Here is a 20,689-nt window from a genome sequence, read left to right on the forward strand (position 1 = left end):
TGATCTTGGAAGAGAACAGTCCTCAGACTGGTGGCCCAGCAGGCTTCAATATTAATTCAAAGTAAAATACACACCATAGAAACTCAGAGATATGAGCTCTGATTACACACACACTCACAAACTCACTATGCACTCACAACTCACCATCATCATTTACAAAGAGAGTTCTCTCTTAAATAAACTAACAAACGAATCTAGCTGACCTAAGACATGACATAAAAGTAGAAATAATTGAGGGTCCTGTCAGTATCTTATTCCACTGACGGTGTCTACTCAACTTTTCTTTTGTACAAAAGATTTGTGTCACAACATGTGACCAACAGTATCATATTGCTGACAAAAGATTCTTTCTTATCTTTACCAAGAGCCTTTCGGACTTCGGTCACTATCATATCCCATCTCGGAATCTGATGGAGTCTTTACTCTATCCCAAGAGTACGTTAAACGAGATAAAGTGTCTTGAGGATCTTTCCAGGAAGAAGTAAGCCACGATAGATATTCTTTTTCCCAAGTGGGGTCATTTTGTTCTTGAGCATCTTGATAGACATCCACATACACTGTTTCTTTTTCGCTGTCCACTTTAGCTTTTCCTTTTGGATCATGGATTGTAATGGAGGAATCTTCTTTTTGTGGAGCATGTGAACTCTGACCTGTGTCATAATTAAATCTGATCGAATCTGCAGATTTCTTTAAACTTTTTGATGGAAAGAGATAATCATCTTTATTCCATCTATTTACATAGGCAAAGGGGTCAATTTCAATTCCAAGGAAATTATCCTTCTTGCTATTTCTAAAATCTGGCAAAGACTGTACAGCCAGTTCAACCCCATCTAATAATTCCCATTTAAAAATCTGGAACATACTTACAGATTGTTCAATGCTTGATTGAACCCATAATTTACATTGATGACTAAGATGTCCTTGTTCTTGCCATCCTATTTCAAAAGCCATTGAAGAGCAGACACGATTAGATAAGAGTAAATTGATTAAACAGACTGCATCTTCTGTCCATGAGCAAGAGTATACATTAATAGTAATTAATGCCTTCTGATTAACTATTAATCGAAATACTCTTTTTGTCCCTTGCAGTGGTTCTAGGGTTTTTATCAGTGATATTTTTTCGGGTAGTTTCAAAGAATGGAAATCTTGAAGCCATAAAGAAATCTTTTAATCTGATCTGAATCTGCTGCTAATGTAGATTTCATAATGCCTTCTTTTCCGTAGATTTGTGCAAAAGGATTCGGTTCAATTGCATTACGGAATTCCATATTCTGATAATCCCAAGGTTCTGTAAATGTTCTCAAATACTACAGGGTTCTCAGTACACATTGAGAAGCTCTGATTTGGATTTTCTTCTGACACTTGCCATCTCTTATCTCCCAGTCAGCAAAAGGCTGAAACAACTCATATTGAGGAAATGAATCAGTATTTACAAAAGCTTCAGTATTTTGTTGGAGATATGCTGCTTCAATTTCTTCAAACAAATCTGGAATTTTGAGAGATTTGAGGAAACGTTCTACTAAACCATTCATATTTACCTCCTCCAGTTCTAACATTTTAGAAGAAATGTACACAGAGAAAGAAAACTCAATGACACCAATTATCTGATAATAATTAAGAGTTTTCAGAACTTGAATCATCTCTGGAGTATAATGACTGAGCCAAGTGTCATCCATCTGTAAAAAATAGAGCTTTACCTGTAGATTGGGTAGAGGATAAACCTTTACCAGTTCTTCATTTAGATTGAGAAAGATGCCAACATTTTTGTGTTGCCAAGCTTGGCATCTTTGGATCCACTGATTTCTTCGTAGCCGGAGACCAATTATCTTCTTGATTTGATCAGTGACATCGGATAATAAATATTCTAAAATTTTAAAACGCTGTACAAAAGTTTCAAAAGAATCATCGCTGGACTTGAACCTGCAATGGTGAAAAGACTTTCACTATGTACATGTACCTTGTTCATTTCTCTGGTTAAAGCATCTGGTAAGTAATTAGAATTACCAGGAATTCATTCAACATCAAATTCATACATCTGAAACCACATTTGCCAAGCTAGTAATCTTCCACGAGCCAATTGCTGAGAAATTGGCATTTAAGAAATACTTGAAATTCATGGAATCAGTTCTAATTAGAAATCTTGAAGGTGCCAAATAAATTTCGAACTTTTGAATTCCATTGAATATTGCTAGGGTTTCTTTTTCAGTAGGGAAATAACCTTTCTGATGTTTAGAGAATTCACCTGAAGCATAAGCGCAAAGAACTTCTTCAATATTTTCTCCTTCTTCCCTTTTTTCAAAAAGAGTTGCTGCCCAGAAGTTGTCGGATGCATCAGTCTGTAAAATTAGAAATCCATTCCCAGGCGGTTTTAATGTAGGCAATGTCTGGCATTCTTGTTTCAATAACTGAACCGCTTGAGTAGCTTCATCAGACCAACCACCATTAATAAACTCTCGAATTGGAGAAGTTTTCTCAGAAAGATTTGGAATGTATTTATGAACATAATTCAGAATTCCCAGAAATCTCTGAATCATTGGCTTATCTTTTAATTGATCAGGAAATTCAGATAGTTTATGTAAAACATGAGGCTGCATCTGAATTTTACCTTTGCTGACTGTGATGCCCAGAAAATCAATAGAGTCTTGAAATAAAACCATTTTCTTTTCAGATAAAACTAACCCATGATTTTTAGCTTCTTCAAGAAAGATGCTAAGATGCTTCAAATGAGAATCCAGATCTGGACTAAAAACAAGTATATCATCAATATATACAACTAAAAAATCATATGAACCAAAAATATGATCCATTCTGCGCTGAAAGAATGCAGGAGCATTTTTAAGACCAAATGGAACAACTCTCCATTGAAAGAACCCGGCAGGACATGTAAATGTAGTTTTTGGACGATCTTCTTCTGCAATTTGAATCTGATAATATCCTGATTTCATATCAATTTGCTGAATATCTTACTGCCATGAATTTTCTGCATGATTGTTTCTTGTCGAGGCAAAGGATAATTAAAGCTTTTGTTATAGCATTGAGAGGCTTATAATTGATAACCATCCTATCTTTACCACGAACAATTTCAGAATGATTGCGAACTAGAAATGCCAGAACAAGAATAATGGGATTCACTTTCTTCAATCAACTTAAGATCTAACAATTCTTGAATCTGTTTGCGCATTTCTTTCTCTCTTCTGGAGTGCAAGGTATCAATTTTCCAGTTACTCCATTATCATGCAAAGTTATAATTTCTTGTTTTGGGCTCTAAGTTGTCCAAAACGCCTGCGGATTATTTGAGCAACATTTTAACAAATCCTCAAATATTTGAATCTGTTCAGGAGACCAATTAGGATCCCTATTGGCCTTTTGGGTAGGTTGGGCTTTAGCTTCATAAATCTTTAACACTTCTTCCCAATCATGAGATTCTTTTCTTCTCTTTGGGTTGCCTCTTGAGTCTACTTTTTCTGACTCGGTCTTTTCTGGCTTCAGAATTAGCCATATTTAACCGGGGAATTGAGACTGCTTTCTTTTTGATGTTACAAATAATTTTATCATTGCTAATTGTAACAGGCAATACAGAGTTGATAAATGGCATTCCCAGAAATAGACTTGCTGAATTGTCATAATGCTGTATAGCCGAAATTTTAATAAAAACCCCCCCAAGTTTCATTGAAACATTATCAACATAATGAGTCAGATTGATAGATCCACCAATGGTTTCTGATCGAATGATATGCTGTAACTGCTTCCATAATCCTTTAAAAAGAGATGGTCGAGCTAGATTATTGGAACCACCAGTATCAATAAAAGCATCAACAGAAATCCATTCACCACGGATTTGAACTTCAACAGGAATATACAACAGATCACTAGTTCTGACTAGCTTTTTCAGAAAAGCTTGTTCTTCAACAGAACTAGTTATAGAAGGTGAAGATGAGGAAAAGGCAACCGTTTTAGGATATGGACATAAAGAATTCTGGATTTGCTGTGCTTTGACTGAAAGCAAATTAGGCAAGGAATTCTTAGTATCATCAGTTCGATCAGTTGCTACAGAAAGAGTATCTGAGTATTCTGAACTTACTATCTCACACAAGCGATGATCTTGGAAGAGAACAGTCCTCAGACTGGCGGCCCAGCAGCCTTCAATATTAATTCAAAGTAAAATTACACACCATAGAAACTCAGAGATATGAGCTCTGATTACACACACACTCACAAACTCACTATGCACTCACAACTCACGATGATCATTTACAAAGAGAGTTCTCTCTTAAATAAACTAACAAACAAATCTAGCTGACCTAAGACATGACATAAAAGTAGAAATAATTGAGGGTCCTGTCAGTATCTTATTCCACTGACGGTGTCTACTCAACTTTTCTATTGTACAAAAGATTCGTGTCACAACATGTGACCAACAGTATCACATTGCTGACAAAAGATTCTTTCTTATCTTTACCAAGCCTTTCGGACTTCGGTCACTATCATATCCCATCTCGGAATCTGATGGAGTCTTTACTCTATCCCAAGAGTACGTTAAACGAGATAAAGTGTCTTGAGGATCTTTCCAGGAAGAAGTAAGCCATGATAGATATTCTTTTTCCCAAGTGGGGTCATTTTGCTGCTGAGCATCTTGATAAACATCCACATACACCGTTTCTTTTTCGCTGTCCACTTTAGCTTTCTTTTGGATCGTGGATTGTAATGGAGGAATCTTCTTTTTGTGGAGCATGTGAACTCTGACCTGTATCATAGGTAAATCTGATCGAATCTGCAGATTTCTTTAAACTTTTTGATGGAAAGAGATAATCATCTTTATTCCATCTATTGACATAGGCAAAGGGGTCAATTTCAATTCCAAGGAAATTATCCTTCTTGCTATTTCTAAAAATCTGGCAAAGACTGTACAGCCAGTTCAACCCCATCTAATAATTCCCATTTAAAAATCTGAAACATACTTACAGATTGTTCAATGCTTGATTGAACCCATAATTTACATTGATGACTAAGATGTCCTTGTTCTTGCCATCCTATTTCAAAAGCCATTGAAGAGCAGACACGATTAGATAAGAGTAAATTGATTAAACAGACTGCATCTTCTGTCCATGAGCAAGAGTATACATTAATAGTAATTAATGCCTTCTGATTAACTATTAATCGAAATACTCTTTTTGTCCCTTGCAGTGGTTCTAGGGTTTTTATCAGTGATATTTTTTCGGGTAGTTTCAAAGAATGGAAATCTTGAAGCCATAAAGAAATCTTTTTAATCTAATCTGAATCTGCTGCTAATGTAGATTTCATAATGCTTTCTTTTCCGTAGATTTGTGCAAAAGGATTCGGTTCAATTGCATTACGGAATTCCATATTCTGATAATCCCCAGGTTCTGTAAATTTCTCAATACTGCAGGGTTCTCAGTACACATTGAGAAGCTCTGATTTGGATTTTCTTCTGACACTTGCCATCTCTTATCTCCTAGTCAGCAAAAGGCTGAAACAACTCATATTGAGGAAATGAATCAGTATTTACAAAACTTCAGTATTTTGTTGGAGATATGCTGCTTCAATTTCTTCAAACAAATCTGGAATTTTGAGAGATTTTGGAAACGTTCTACTAAACCATTCATATTTACCTCCTCCAGTTCTAACATTTTAGAAGAAATGTACACAGAGAAAGAAACTCAATGACACCAATTATCTGATAATAATTAAGAGTTTTCAGAACTTGAATCATCTCTGGAGTATAATGACCGAGCCAAGTGTCATCCATCTGTAAAAAATAGAGCTTGACCTGTAGATTGGGTAGAGGATAAACCTTTACCAGTTCTTCATTTAGATTGAGAAAGATGCCAACATTTTTGTGTTGCCAAGCTTGGCATCTTTGGATCCACTGATTTCTTCGTAGCCGAGACCAATTATCTTCTTGATTTGATCAGTGACATCGGATAATAAATATTCTAAAATTTTAAAACGCTGTACAAAAGTTTCAAAAGAATCATCAGCTGGACTTGAACCTGCAATGGTGAAAAGACTTTCACTATGTACATGTACCTTGTTCATTTCTCTGGTTAAAGCATCTGGTAAGTAATTAGAATTACCAGGAATCCATTCAACATCAAATTCATACATCTGAAACCACATTTGCCAAGCTAGTAATCTTCCACGAGCCAATTGCTGAGAAATCTTGGCATTGAAGAAATACTTGAAATTCATGGAATCAATTCTAATTAGAAATCTTGAAGGTGCCAAATAAATTTCGAACTTTTGAATTCCATTGAATATTGCTAGGGTTTCTTTTTCAGCAGAGAAATAACCTTTCTGATGTTTAGAGAATTCACCTGAAGCATAAGCGCAAAGAACTTCTTCAATATTTTCTCCTTCTTCCCTTTTTCAAAAAGAGTTGCTGCCCAGAAGTTGTCGGATGCATCAGTCTGTAAAATGAGAAATCCATTCCCAGGCGTTTTAATGTAGGCAATGTCTGGCATTCTTGTTTTAATAATTGGACTGCTTGAGTAGCTTCATCAGACCAACCACCATTAATAAACTCTCGAATTGGAGAAGTTTTCTCAGAAAGATTTGGAATGTATTTATGAACATAATTGAGAATTCCCAAAAATCTTTGAATCATCGGCTTATCTTTTAATTGATCAGGAAATTCAGATAGTTTATGTAAAACATGAGGCTGCATCTGAATTTTACCTTTACTGACTGTGATGCCCAGAAAATCAATATGATCTTGAAATAAGACCATTTTCTTTTCAGATAAGACTAACCCATGATTTCGAGCTTCTTCAAGAAAGATGCTAAGATGCTTCAAATGAGAATCCAGATCTGGACTAAAAAACAAGTATATCATCAATATATACAACTAAAAAATAAAATCATATGAACCAAAAATATGATCCATTCTGCGCTGAAAGAATGCAGGAGCATTTTTAAGACCAATGGAACAACTCTCCATTGAAAGAACCCGGCAGGACATGTAAATGCAGTTTTTGGACGATCTTCTTCTGCAATTTGAATCTGATAATATCCTGATTTCATATCAAATTTGCTGAATATCTTACTGCCATGAATTTTCTGCATGATTGTTTCTTGTCGAGGCATAGGATAATTAAAGCTTTTGGTTATAGCATTGAGAGGCTTATAATTGATAACCATCCTATCTTTACCACGAACAATTTCAGAATGATTGCGAACTAGAAATGCAGAACAAGAATAATGGGATTCACTTTCTTCAATCAACTTAAGATCTAACAATTCTTGAATCTGTTTGCGCATTTCTTTCTCTTCTTCTGGAGTGCAAGGTATCAATTTTCCAGTTACTCCATTATCATGCAAAGTTATAATTTCTTGTTTTGGGCTCTGAGTTGTCCAAAACGCCTGCGGATTATTTGAGCAACATTTTAACAAATCCTCAAATATCTGAATCTGTTCAGGAGACCAATTAGGATCCCTATTGGCCTTTTGGGTAGGTTGGGCTTTAGCTTCATAAATCTTTAGCACTTCTTCCCAATCATGAGATTCTTTTCTCTCTTTGGGTTGCCTCTTGAGTCCTACCTTTTTCTGACTCGGGTCTTTTCTGGCTTCAGAATTAGCCATATTTAACCGGGGAATTGAGACTGCTTTCTTTTTGATGTTACAAATAATTTTATCATTGCTAATTATAACAGGCAATACAGAGTTGATAAATGGCATTCCCAGAAATAGACTTGCTGAATTGTCATAATGCTGTATAGCTGAAATCTTAATAATAACCCCCCCAAGTTTCATTGAAACATTATCAACGTAATGAGTCAGATTAACAGATCCACCAATGGTTTCTGATCTAATAATATGCTGTAAAGGCTTCCATAATCCCTTAAAAAGAGACGGTCGAGCTAGATTATTGGAGCCACCAGTGTCAATAAAAGCATCAACAGAAATCCATTCACCACGAACTTGAACTTCAAAAGATCTATCCAATAGATTTGATCAATCTTTTTGCCTTGAACTTCAAGATCTTTCATTATCATGTCACCTATATTTCCCGGTAACTTAGAAAGAAAAGCAATCTTCTGGGTATGATCATTGACAAGATTAGCTTTATATATCTTACCCATGTATTCAATCCAAACTGATCTAAATCTTTGAGATCATGCAATTGCATGCGAGTTAAATCTGTGATAATTGTCTTTCTTTCATCTTGAGGTTCGGGAACAAATTGGGTTAACAATAAAACTTCTAATGTAGCTAAGCCTAAAGCTGCCACATTGTTTCTTTCTTCTTGAGAAGCGCCCATCCACCAATCCCATACAATTCCAGCCATACGTTTCTCCGCCAGCAAGAAAATGGAAAAATTATCCAATTTTGACACAACTTGCATTTGATATAAAGCGCCTATCCAGATTCGGATAGATTCTGCTGGATTAGATGACTTATCTAAATCTAGAGCATATCCAGAGGAATTAGTATGAAAGAGATCTTCTTCAACTCTGGGATATTTAGGTTCTTTATGCAGATTTGCTTTTTGCAGAGACGGCATAATAAAGGATGGAAATAGAGTAGCAGCATTTTCTAATGTAGCCAATTCACTTTTACTTTTGTAGAGACTTGAAAATTTTGGAATAGCGGTTTTAGTACTCAATTGGCTATTACTAGATTCAGCAAAGTCAGCTGCTTCTTCTTGGGAATCACTGGTTTCCCATTTTTGAGGAATTTCCATTGTTTTAACAAACTTTGGAGGCTGTTCTTCTCTTTTCTTCTTCTGTCTTCTTCTTTTCTCTTTCTCTTCTCTTCGCTGCTGTTCAGCGGACTGTTCATCATGAAGAAGTTTAAGATTTTCTAGAATCAAATCACCTTGAGAGCCTAAATCATCTAGGACTTCTTCAGCATGTGCACACCAGGTTGTTAAATAATTCCCAATCTGATAGGTTTGATCTAAATCATTTGTGTTTTGGGAATTGTGTTCTATCAAAGGAGCACAATCTGCTCTGGTAGGTGGCTGACGAGAAGAGGAGGAAGTAGTACAAAACTTTGTTCGAGGAGGCCATTTGCCACCTTTCACAAATCTATGATTGGCATATTGCCATTCTTCAACAGGAGCAAAAGAAGTACGGATACGATGCATTTTATTTACAGTGGGTAGAAATGGTTTATACTCTGGTATATACAACTCATTAGGTGACAGTGAAGGTTCACCTAAACTTTCTTCTTCTGGAATAATAGGAACTTGACTACTTGAAGGAACTTCATTTGGAATCATAGGAAACACATATCTCTTTGGCTTAGAGACAGGTCTAGGTATTACTGGTTTTGGAGGAATCAACTTGACTTGTCCATTATCAATAGTTACTCTTTTCAATTTGGATTGAGGTTGCTTAGTATCAACTATTGATTTATATTGGAAATACCAATTTCCAGGTAACTCAGTAGGATCATACAGAAACACCTTCAACTTGAGCATTGGATAAGCCAACAGTAACACAATCCTTTAAGACAGGCTGTTTAAGTTTAGGATGTGCAGTATTGGTCAATTGGAATGAAGCTTGCCCAATTATAGACAGGTATTCACTTTCTTCTACCATGGTTAACCCTTGGACACCAGACAATAATTTCCAACAATCTTTCAGATGGACATCATTCAGACTAATAGCATAGTCAGGATAAATTGTTCCATATTGACAACCAGTAGCAAGGTTTCCTTGAATAGTACCAATCCTAGCATGTTCATAATTTTGATGACGGGTATCAAACAGTTCAGCAATACAGGGAGTATTAATTCCATGACGAAACAGTGGAGCTAATCCAATCCTTATCCCCCCAAAATGAAGATAGAAATATTTTCCATCTTTGACATACTGCCGAAATTTCTTAATTTCATCATCAGAGAATAAATTCAAAGCAAGGATTTGCACAGAAGGTCCAGATATCTTTATAGTGATTTCTACCTCTTTCAGAAAGTTTTTCTTCTTGAACAGGAAAGTCATAGTAGCTTATATATATCAGTAGAATTTAAAGCAGGAGGAGTCCAATGTTCAGGGTCTTCAACTAATTCATGATTTTCATTTTCAACAGACTCGGACTACGGATGATCGTGAAGAGACTTCAGTAATGACTTTTCTGTCTATGGATGAGAATGATCGCAACAGATTGGCCATGTTTAATCTATAACAGAAATAGACTAATGAAAGCTTTTATCTACTCAGTCCAATGATCAACAGAGTGACCTTTCAAAGGCTAGCTGGCTTTCAATAGAATTCTGTCTACAGATTAGTGAGTTAGGATCTAGAACTTGGCTCCGATACCAAAATATTGGACTGCTCCTAGAACTTACTTGGAATCACTGAAGCGAACGCCTTCTGCAAAACTTTTCCTCACATCTACCAGAGATTTGCACGGACTTTACGCGAACTCCCTGTCGCTTCTCAACGCGCCTTACTATCTCACACAAGCGATGATCTTGGAAGAGAACAGTCCTCAGACTGGCAGCCCAGCAGGCTTCAATATTAATTCAAAGTAAAATTACACACCATAGAAACTCAGAGATATGAGCTCTGATTACACACACACTCACAAACTCACTATGCACTCACAACTCACGATGATCATTTACAAAGAGAGTTCTCTCTTAAATAAACTAACAAACGAATCTAGCTGACCTAAGACATGACATAAAAGTAGAAATAATTGAGGGTCCTGTCAGTATCTTATTCCACTGACGGTGTCTACTCAACTTTTCTTTTGTACAAAAGATTCGTGTCACAACATTTGACCAACAGTATCACATTGCTGACAAAAGATTCTTTCTTATCTTTACCAAGAGCCTTTCGGACTTCGGTCACTATCATATCCCATCTCGGAATCTGATGGAGTCTTTACTCTATCCCAAGAGTACGTTAAACGAGATAAAGTGTCTTGAGGATCTTTCCAGGAAGAAGTAAGCCACGATAGATATTCTTTTTCCCAAGTGGGGTCATTTTGTTCCTGAGCATCTTGATAAACATCCACATACACCGTTTCTTTTTCGCTGTCCACTTTAGCGTTTCCTTTTGGATCGTGGATTGTAATGGAGGAATCTTCTTTTTGTGGAGCATGTGAACTCTGACCTGTATCATAGGTAAATCTGATCGAATCTGCAGATTTATTTAAACTTTTTGATGGAAAGAGATAATCATCTTTATTCCATCTATTGACATAGGCAAAGGGGTCAATTTCAATTCCAAGGAAATTATCTCTCTATGGATGGTCTAGGAACTTACTTGGAATCACTGAAGCGAACGCCTTCTGCAAAACTTTTCCTCACATCTACCAGAGATTTGCACGGACTTTACGCGAACTCCCTGTCGCTTCTCAACGCGCCTTACTATCTCACACAAGCGATGATCTTGGAAGAGAACAATCCTCAGACTAGCGGCCCAGCAGGCTTCAATATTAATTCAAAGTAAAATTACACACCATAGAAACTCAGAGATATGAGCTCTGATTACACACACACTCACAAACTCACTATGCACTCACAACTCACGATGATCATTTACAAAGAGGGTTCTCTCTTAAATAAACTAACAAACGAATCTAGCTGACCTAAGACATGACATAAAAGTAGAAATAATTGAGGGTCCTGTCAGTATCTTATTCCACTGACGGTGTCTACTCAACTTTTCTTTTGTACAAAAGATTCGTGTCACAACATGTGACCAACAGTATCACATTGCTGACAAAAGATTCTTTCTTATCTTTACCAAGAGCCTTTCGGACTTCGGTCACTATCATATCCCATCTCGGAATCTGATGGAGTCTTTACTCTATCCCAAGAGTACGTTAAACGAGATAAAGTGTCTTGAGGATCTTTCCAGGAAGAAGTAAGCCACGATAGATATTCTTTTTCCCAAGTGGGGTCATTTTGTTCCTGAGCATCTTGATAAACATCCACATACACCGTTTCTTTTTCGCTGTCCACTTTAGCTTTTCCTTTTGGATCGTGGATTGTAATGGAGGAATCTTCTTTTTGTGGAGCATGTGAACTCTGACCTGTATCATAGGTAAATCTGATCGAATCTGCAGATTTCTTTAAACTTTTTGATGGAAAGAGATAATCATCTTTATTCCATCTATTGACATAGGCAAAGGGGTCAATTTCAATTCCAAGGAAATTATCCTTCTTGCTATTTCTAAAATCTGGCAAAGACTGTACAGCCAGTTCAACCCCATCTAATAATTCCCATTTAAAAATCTGAAACATACTTACAGATTGTTCAATGCTTGATTGAACCCATAATTTACATTGATGACTAAGATGTCCTTGTTCTTGCCATCCTATTTCAAAAGCCATTGAAGAGCAGACACGATTAGATAAGAGTAAATTGATTAAACAGACTGCATCTTCTGTCCATGAGCAAGAGTATACATTAATAGTAATTAATGCCTTCTGATTAACTATTAATCGAAATACTCTTTTTGTCCCTTGCAGTGGTTCTAGGTTTTTATCAGTGATATTTTTTCGGGTAGTTTCAAAGAATGGAAATCTTGAAGCCATAAAGAAATCTTTTTAATCTGATCTGAATCTGCTGCTAATGTAGATTTCATAATGCTTTCTTTTCCGTAGATTTGTGCAAAAGGATTCGTTTCAATTGCATTACGGAATTCCATATTCTGATAATCCCAAGGTTCTGTAAATGTTCTCAAATACTGCAGGGTTCTCAGTACACATTGAGAAGCTCTGATTTGGATTTTCTTCTGACACTTGCCATCTCTTATCTCCCAGTCAGCCAAAGGCTGAAACAACTCATATTGAGGAAATGAATCAGTATTTACAAAAGCTTCAGTATTTTGTTGGAGATATGCTGCTTCAATTTCTTCAAACAAATCTGGAATTTTGAGAGATTTGAGGAAACGTTCTACTAAACCATTCATATTTACCTCCTCCAGTTCTAACATTTTAGAAGAAATGTACACAGAGAAAGAAAACTCAATGACACCAATTATCTGATAATAATTAAGAGTTTTCAGAACTTGAATCATCTCTGGAGTATAATGACTGAGCCAAGTGTCATCCATCTGTAAAAAATAGAGCTTGACCTGTAGATTGGGTAGAGGATAAACCTTTACCAGTTCTTCATTTAGATTGAGAAAGATGCCAACATTTTTGTGTTACCAAGCTTGGCATCTTTGGATCCACTGATTTCTTCGTAGCCGGAGACCAATTATCTTCTTGATTTGATCAGTGACATCGGATAATAAATATTCTAAAATTTTAAAACGCTGTACAAAAGTTTCAAAAGAATCATCAGCTGGACTTGAACCTGCAATGGTGAAAAGACTTTCACTATGTACATGTACCTTGTTCATTTCTCTGGTTAAAGCATCTGGTAAGTAATTAGAATTACCAGGAATCCATTCAACATCAAATTCATACATCTGAAACCACATTTGCCAAGCTAGTAATCTTCCACGAGCCAATTGCTGAGAAATCTTGGCATTTAAGAAATACTTGAAATTCATGGAATCAGTTCTAATTAGAAATCTTGAAGGTGCCAAATAAATTTCGAACTTTTGAATTCCATTGAATATTGCTAGGGTTTCTTTTTCAGCAGGGAAATAACCTTTCTGATGTTTAGAGAATTCACTTGAAGCATAAGCGCAAAGAACTTCTTTAATATTTTCTCCTTCTTCCCTTTTTTCAAAAAGAGTTGCTGCCCAGAAGTTGTCGGATGCATCAGTCTGTAAAATGAGAAATCCATTCCCAGGCGGTTTTAATGTAGGCAATGTCTGGCATTCTTGTTTTAATAACTGGACTGCTTGAGTAGCTTCATCAGACCAACCACCATTAATAAACTCTCGAATTGGAGAAGTTTTCTCAGAAAGATTTGGAATGTATTTATGAACATAATTGAGAATTCCCAAAAATCTTTGAATCATCGGCTTATCTTTTAATTGATCAGGAAATTCAGATAGTTTATGTAAAACATGAGGCTGCATCTGAATTTTACCTTTACTGACTGTGATGCCCAGAAAATCAATATGATCTTGAAATAAGACCATTTTCTTTTCAGATAATACTAACCCATGATTTCGAGCTTTTTCAAGAAAGATGCTAAGATGCTTCAAATGAGAATCCAGATCTGGACTAAAAACAAGTATATCATCAATATATACAACTATAAAATCATATGAACCAAAAATATGATCCATTCTGCGCTGAAAGAATGCAGGAGCATTTTTAAGACCAAATGGAACAACTCTCCATTGAAAGAACCCGGCAGTACATGTAAATGCAGTTTTTGGACGATCTTCTTCTGCAATTTGAATCTGATAATATCCTGATTTCATATCAAATTTGTTGAATATCTTACTGCCATGAATTTTCTGCATGATTGTTTCTTGTCGAGGCATAGGATAATTAAAGCTTTTGGTTATAGCATTGAGAGGCTTATAATTGATAACCATCCTATCTTTACCACGAACAATTTCAGAATGATTGCGAACTAGAAATGCAGAACAAGAATAATGGGATTCACTTTCTTCAATCAACTTAAGATCTAACAATTCTTGAATCTGTTTGCGCATTTCTTTCTCTTCTTCTGGAGTGCAAGGTATCAATTTTCCAGTTACTCCATTATCATGCAAAGTTATAATTTCTTGTTTTGGGCTCTGAGTTGTCCAAAACGCCTGCGGATTATTTGAGCAACATTTTAACAAATCCTCAAATATTTGAATCTGTTCAGGAGACCAATTAGGATCCCTATTGGCCTTTTGGGTAGGTTGGGCTTTAGCTTCATAAATCTTTAACACTTCTTCCCAATCATGAGATTCTTTTCTCTCTTTGGGTTGCCTCTTGAGTCCTACCTTTTTCTGACTCGGGTCTTTTCTGGCTTCAGAATTAGCCATATTTAACCGGGGAATTGAGACTGCTTTCTTTTTGATGTTACAAATAATTTTATCATTGCTAATTGTAACAGGCAATACAGAGTTGATAAATGGCATTCCCAGAAATAGACTTGCTGAATTGTCATAATGCTGTATAGCCGAAATTTTAATAATAACCCCCCCAAGTTTCATTGAAACATTATCAACATAATGAGTCAGATTGACAGATCCACCAATGGTTTCTGATCGAATGATATGCTGTAACTGCTTCCATAATCCTTTAAAAAGAGATGGTCGAGCTAGATTATTGGAACCACCAGTATCAATAAAAGCATCAACAGAAATCCATTCACCACGGATTTGAACTTCAACAGGAATATACAACAGATCACTAGTTCTGACTAGCTTTTTTAGAAAAGCTTGTTCTTCATCGGATAACTCTCTTGGGTCTGTATTTACCATATCTTTTTGATTTCCTTTTTCTGAAAGGAGTCCAGGGTAACACAGAACGACACACATTCAAATTAGGTGAGATATCATGAACCTGTTTCTGCCAGCACAAGTCCAACTGATGATTCTTTTGAAACTTTTGTACAGCGTTTTAAAATTTTAGAATATTTATTATCCGATGTCACTGATCAAATCAAGAAGATAATTGGTCTCCGGCTACGAAGAAATCAGTGGATCCAAAGATGCCAAGCTTGGCAACACAAAAATGTTGGCATCTTTCTCAATCTAAATGAAGAACTGGTAAAGGTTTATCCTCTACCCAATCTACAGGTCAAGCTCTATTTTTTACAGATGGATGACACTTGGCTCAGTCATTATACTCTAGAGATGATTCAAGTTCTGAAAACTCTTAATTATTATCAGATAATTGGTGTCATTGAGTTTTCTTTCTCTGTGTACATTTCTTCTAAAATGTTAGAACTGGAGGAGGTAAATATGAATGGTTTAGTAGAACGTTTCCTCAAATCTCTCAAAATTCCAGATTTGTTTGAAGAAATTGAAGCAGCATATCTCCAACAAAATACTGAAGCTTTTGTAAATACTGATTCATTTCCTCAATATGAGTTGTTTCAGCCTTTTGCTGACTGGGAGATAAGAGATGGCAAGTGTCAGAAGAAAATCCAAATCAGAGCTTCTCAATGTGTACTGAGAACCCTGCAGTATTTGAGAACATTTACAGAACCTTGGGATTATCAGAATATGGAATTCCGTAATGCAATTGAACCGAATCCTTTTGCACAAATCTACGGAAAAGAAAGCATTATGAAATCTACATTAGCAGCAGATTCAGATCAGATTAAAAAGATTTCTTTATGGCTTTAAGATTTCCATTCTTTGAAACTAACCGAAAAAATATCACTGATAAAAACCCTAGAACCACTGCAAGGGACAAAAAGAGTATTTCGATTAATAGTTAATCAGAAGGCATTAATTACTATTAATGTATACTCTTACTCATGGACAGAAGATGCAGTCTGTTTAATCAATTTACTCTTATATAATCGTGTCTGCTCTTCAATGGCTTTTGAAATAGGATGGCAAGAACAAGGACATCTTAGTCATCAATGTAAATTATGGGTTCAATCAAGCATTGAACAATCTGTAAGTATGTTTCAGATTTTTAAATGGGAATTATTAGATGGGGTTGAACTGGCTGTACAGTCTTTGCCAGATTTTAGAAATAGCAAGAAGGATAATTTCCTTGGAATTGAAATTGACCCCTTTGCCTATGTCAATAGATGGAATAAAGATGATTATCTCTTTCCATCAAAAAGTTTAAAGAAATCTGCAGATTCGATCAGATTTACCTATGATACAAGTCAGAGTTCACATGCTCCACAAAAAGAAGATTCCTCCATTACAATCCACGATCCAAAAGGAAAAGCTAAAGTGGACAGCGAAAAAGAAACGGTGTATGTGGATGTTTATCAAGATGCTCAGGAACAAAATGACCCCACTTGGGAAAAAGAATATCTATCGTGGCTTACTTCTTCCTGGAAAGATCCTCAAGACACTTTATCTCATTTAACGTACTCTTGGGATAGAGTAAAGACTCCATCAGATTCCGAGATGGGATATGATAGTGACCGAAGTCCGAAAGGCTCTTGGTAAAGATAAGAAAGAATCTTTTGTCAGCAATGTGATACTGTTGGTCACATGTTGTGACACGAATCTTTTGTACAAAAGAAAAGTTGAGTAGACACCGTCAGTGGAATAAGATACTGACAGGACCCTCAATTATTTCTACTTTTATGTCATGTCTTAGGTCAGCTAGATTCGTTTGTTAGTTTATTTAAGAGAGAAACTCTCTTTGTAAATGATCATCGTGAGTTGTGAGTGCATAGTGAGTTTGTGAGTGTGTGTGTAATCAGAGCTCATATCTCTGAGTTTCTATGGTGTGTAATTTTAATTTGAATTAATATTGAAGCCTACTGGGCCGCCAGTCTGAGGACTGTTCTCTTCCAAGATCATCGCTTGTGTGAGATAGTAAGGCGCGTTGAGAAGTGACAGGGAGTTCGCGTAAAGTCCGTGCAAATCTCTGGTAGATGTGAGGAAAATTTTTGCAGAAGGCGTTCGCTTCAGTGATTCCAAGTAAGTTCCTAGACCATCCATATATATGGTGTGTAATTTTACTTTGAATTAATATTGAAGCCTGCTGGGCCGCCAGTCTGAGGACTGTTCTCTTCCAAGATCATCGCTTGTGTGAGATAGTAAGGCGCGTTGAGAAGCGACAGGGAGTTCGCGTAAAGTCCGTGCAAATCTCTGGTAGATGTGAGGAAAAGTTTTGCAGAAGGCGTTCGCTTCAGTGATTCCAAGTAAGTTCCTAGACCATCCATATATTTTGGTATCAGAGCCCTGTTCTAGATCCTAACTCACTAATCTGTAGACAGAATTCTATTGAAAGCCAGCTAGCCTTTGAAAGTTCACTCTGTTGATCATTGGACTGAGTAGATAAAAGCTTTCATTAGTCTATTTCTGTTATAGATTAAACATGGCCAATCTGTTGCGATCATTCTCATCCATAGACAGAAAAGTCATTACTGAAGTCTCTTCACGATCATCCGAGTCCGAGTCGGTTGAAAATGAAAATCATGAATTAGTTGAAGACCCTGAACATTGGACTCCTCCTGCTTTAAATTCTACTGATATATATAAGCTACTTGTGACTTTCCTGTTCAAGAAGAAAAACTTTCTGAAAGAGGTAGAAATCACTATAAAGATATCTGGACCTTCTGTGCAAATCCTTGCTTTGAATTTATTCTCTGATGATGAAATTAAGAAATTTCGGCAGTATGTCAAAGATGGAAAATATTTCTATCTTCATTTTGGGGGGATAAGGATTGGATTAGCTCCACTGTTTCGTCATGGAATTAATACTCCCTGTATTGCTGAACTGTTTGATACCCGTCATCAAAATTATGAACATGCTAGGATTGGTACTATGCAAGGAAACCTTGCTACTGGTTGTCAATATGGAACAATTTATCCTGACTATGCTATTAGTCTGAATGATGTCCATCTGAAAGATTGTTGGAAATTATTGTCTGGTGTCCAAGGGTTAACCATGGCAGAAGAAAGTGAATACCTGTCTATAATTGGGCAAGCTTCATTCCAATTGACCAATACTGCACATCCTAAACTTAAACAGCCTGTCTTAAAGGATTGTGTTACTGTTGGCTTATCCAATGCTCAAGTTGAAGGTGTTCTGTATGATCCTACTGAGTTACCTGGAAATTGGTATTTCCAATATAAATCAATAGTTGATACTAAGCAACCTCAATCCAAATTGAAAAGACTAACTATTGATAATGGACAAGTCAAGTTGATTCCTCCAAAACCAGTAATACCTAGACCTGTCTCTAAGCCAAAGAGATATGTGTTTCCTATGATTCCAAATGAAGTTCCTTCAAGTAGTCAAGTTCCTACTATTCCAGAAGAAGAAAGTTTAGGTGAACCTTCACTGTCACCTAATGAGTTGTATATACCTGAGTATAAACCATTTCTACCCACTGTAAATAAAATGCATCGTATCCGTACTTCTTTTGCTCCTGTTGAAGAATGGCAATATGCCAATCATAGATTTGTGAAAGGTGGCAAATGGCCTCCTCGAACAAAGTTCTGTACTACTTCCTCCTCTTCTCGTCAGCCACCTACCAGAGCAGATTGTGCTCCTTTGATAGAACACAATTCCCAAAACACAAATGATTTAGATCAAACCTATCAGATTGGGAATTATTTAACAACCTGGTGTGCACATGCTGAAGAAGTCCTAGATGATTTAGGCTCTCAAGGTGATTTGATTCTAGCAAATCTTAAACTTCTTCATGATGAACAGTCCGCTGAACAGCAGCGAAGAGAAGAGAAAGAGAAAAGAAGAAGACAGAAGAAGAAAAGAGAAGAACAACCTCCAAAGTTTGTTAAAACAATGGAAATTCCTCAAAAATGGGAAACCAGTGATTCCCAAGAAGAAGCAGCTGACTTTGCTGAATCTAGTAATAGCCAATTGAGTACTAAAACCGCTATTCCAAAATTTTCAAGTCTCTACAAAAGTAAAAGTGAATTGGCTACATTAGAAAATGCTGCTACTCTATTTCCATCCTTTATTATGCCGTCTCTACAAAAAGCAAATCTGCATAAAGAACCTAAATATCCCAGAGTTGAAGAAGATCTCTTTCATACTAATTCCTCTTGATATGTTCTAGATTTAGATAAGTCATCTAATCCAGCAGAATCTATCCGAATCTGGATAGGCGCTTTATATCAAATGCAAGTTGTGTCAAAATTGGATAATTTTTCCATTTTCTTGCTGGCGGAGAAACGTATGGCTGGAATTGTATGGGATTGGTGGATGGGCGCTTCTCAAGAAGAAAGAAACAATGTGGCAGCTTTAGGCTTAGCTACATTAGAAGTTTTATTGTTAACCCAATTTGTTCCCGAACCTCAAGATGAAAGAAAGACAATTATCACAGATTTAACTCGCATGCAATTGCATGATCTCAAAGATTTAGATCATTTTGGATCTGAATACATGGGTAAGATATATAAAGCTAATCTTGTCAATGATCATACCCAGAAGATTGCTTTTCTTTCTAAGTTACCGGGAAATATAGGTGACATGATAATGAAAGATCTTGAAGTTCAAGGCAAAAAGATTGATCAAATCTATTGGATAGATCTTTTATTTAGATGTCAAGAAAAGGTTAAATATTTGTGCTGGCAGAAACAGGTTCATGATATTTCTCATAATTTGAATGTGTGTCGTTCTGTTTTACCCTGGACTCCTTTCCGAAAAAGGAAATCAAAAAGATATGGTAAATACAGACCCAAGAGAGTTGTTAATCCTAAACGACCATTCAGAAAATATAGATATGTGAAAAAGAGGAAACAACAGAAGAAAGATAATGCTTGCTTTATCTGTAAGCAAGAAGGACACTTTGCACGTAAATGTCCCAAGACTTCCTCTAATAAACTAAAAGCCTGTTTTGAACTAGATGAATTTGCAGATGACTGGTCAGTAGTTGATTCTGATGATGAAGTTTCAGATGTATATATTTTGACTGATGCTTCTCTCTCTGACACTGAGTTTCTGCCTGATGTCAGTAACAAAATGAATCTTAATTATCAAGATTCTGATGTTGAGTCTGAAGTTTATGAAAATGATCACTTTAGTGATGAGAGTGATTCTGTTGTTTTTGAAGAAGATGATACAGAAGAATTTTCTGATACTCTTTCTGTCGCAACTGATACAACTGTAGCTACTAAGAATTCTTTGCCTAGTTTACTCTCAGTGAAACCGCAGCAAATCCAGAATTCTTTATGTCCCTATCCTAAAACA

Source organism: Pinus tabuliformis, chromosome 6, assembly GCF_031772625.1.
Source record: "Pinus tabuliformis cultivar Carrire ecotype Pingquan chromosome 6, CPIR1, whole genome shotgun sequence".
Classification (NCBI taxonomy): Eukaryota; Viridiplantae; Streptophyta; class Pinopsida; order Pinales; family Pinaceae; genus Pinus; species Pinus tabuliformis.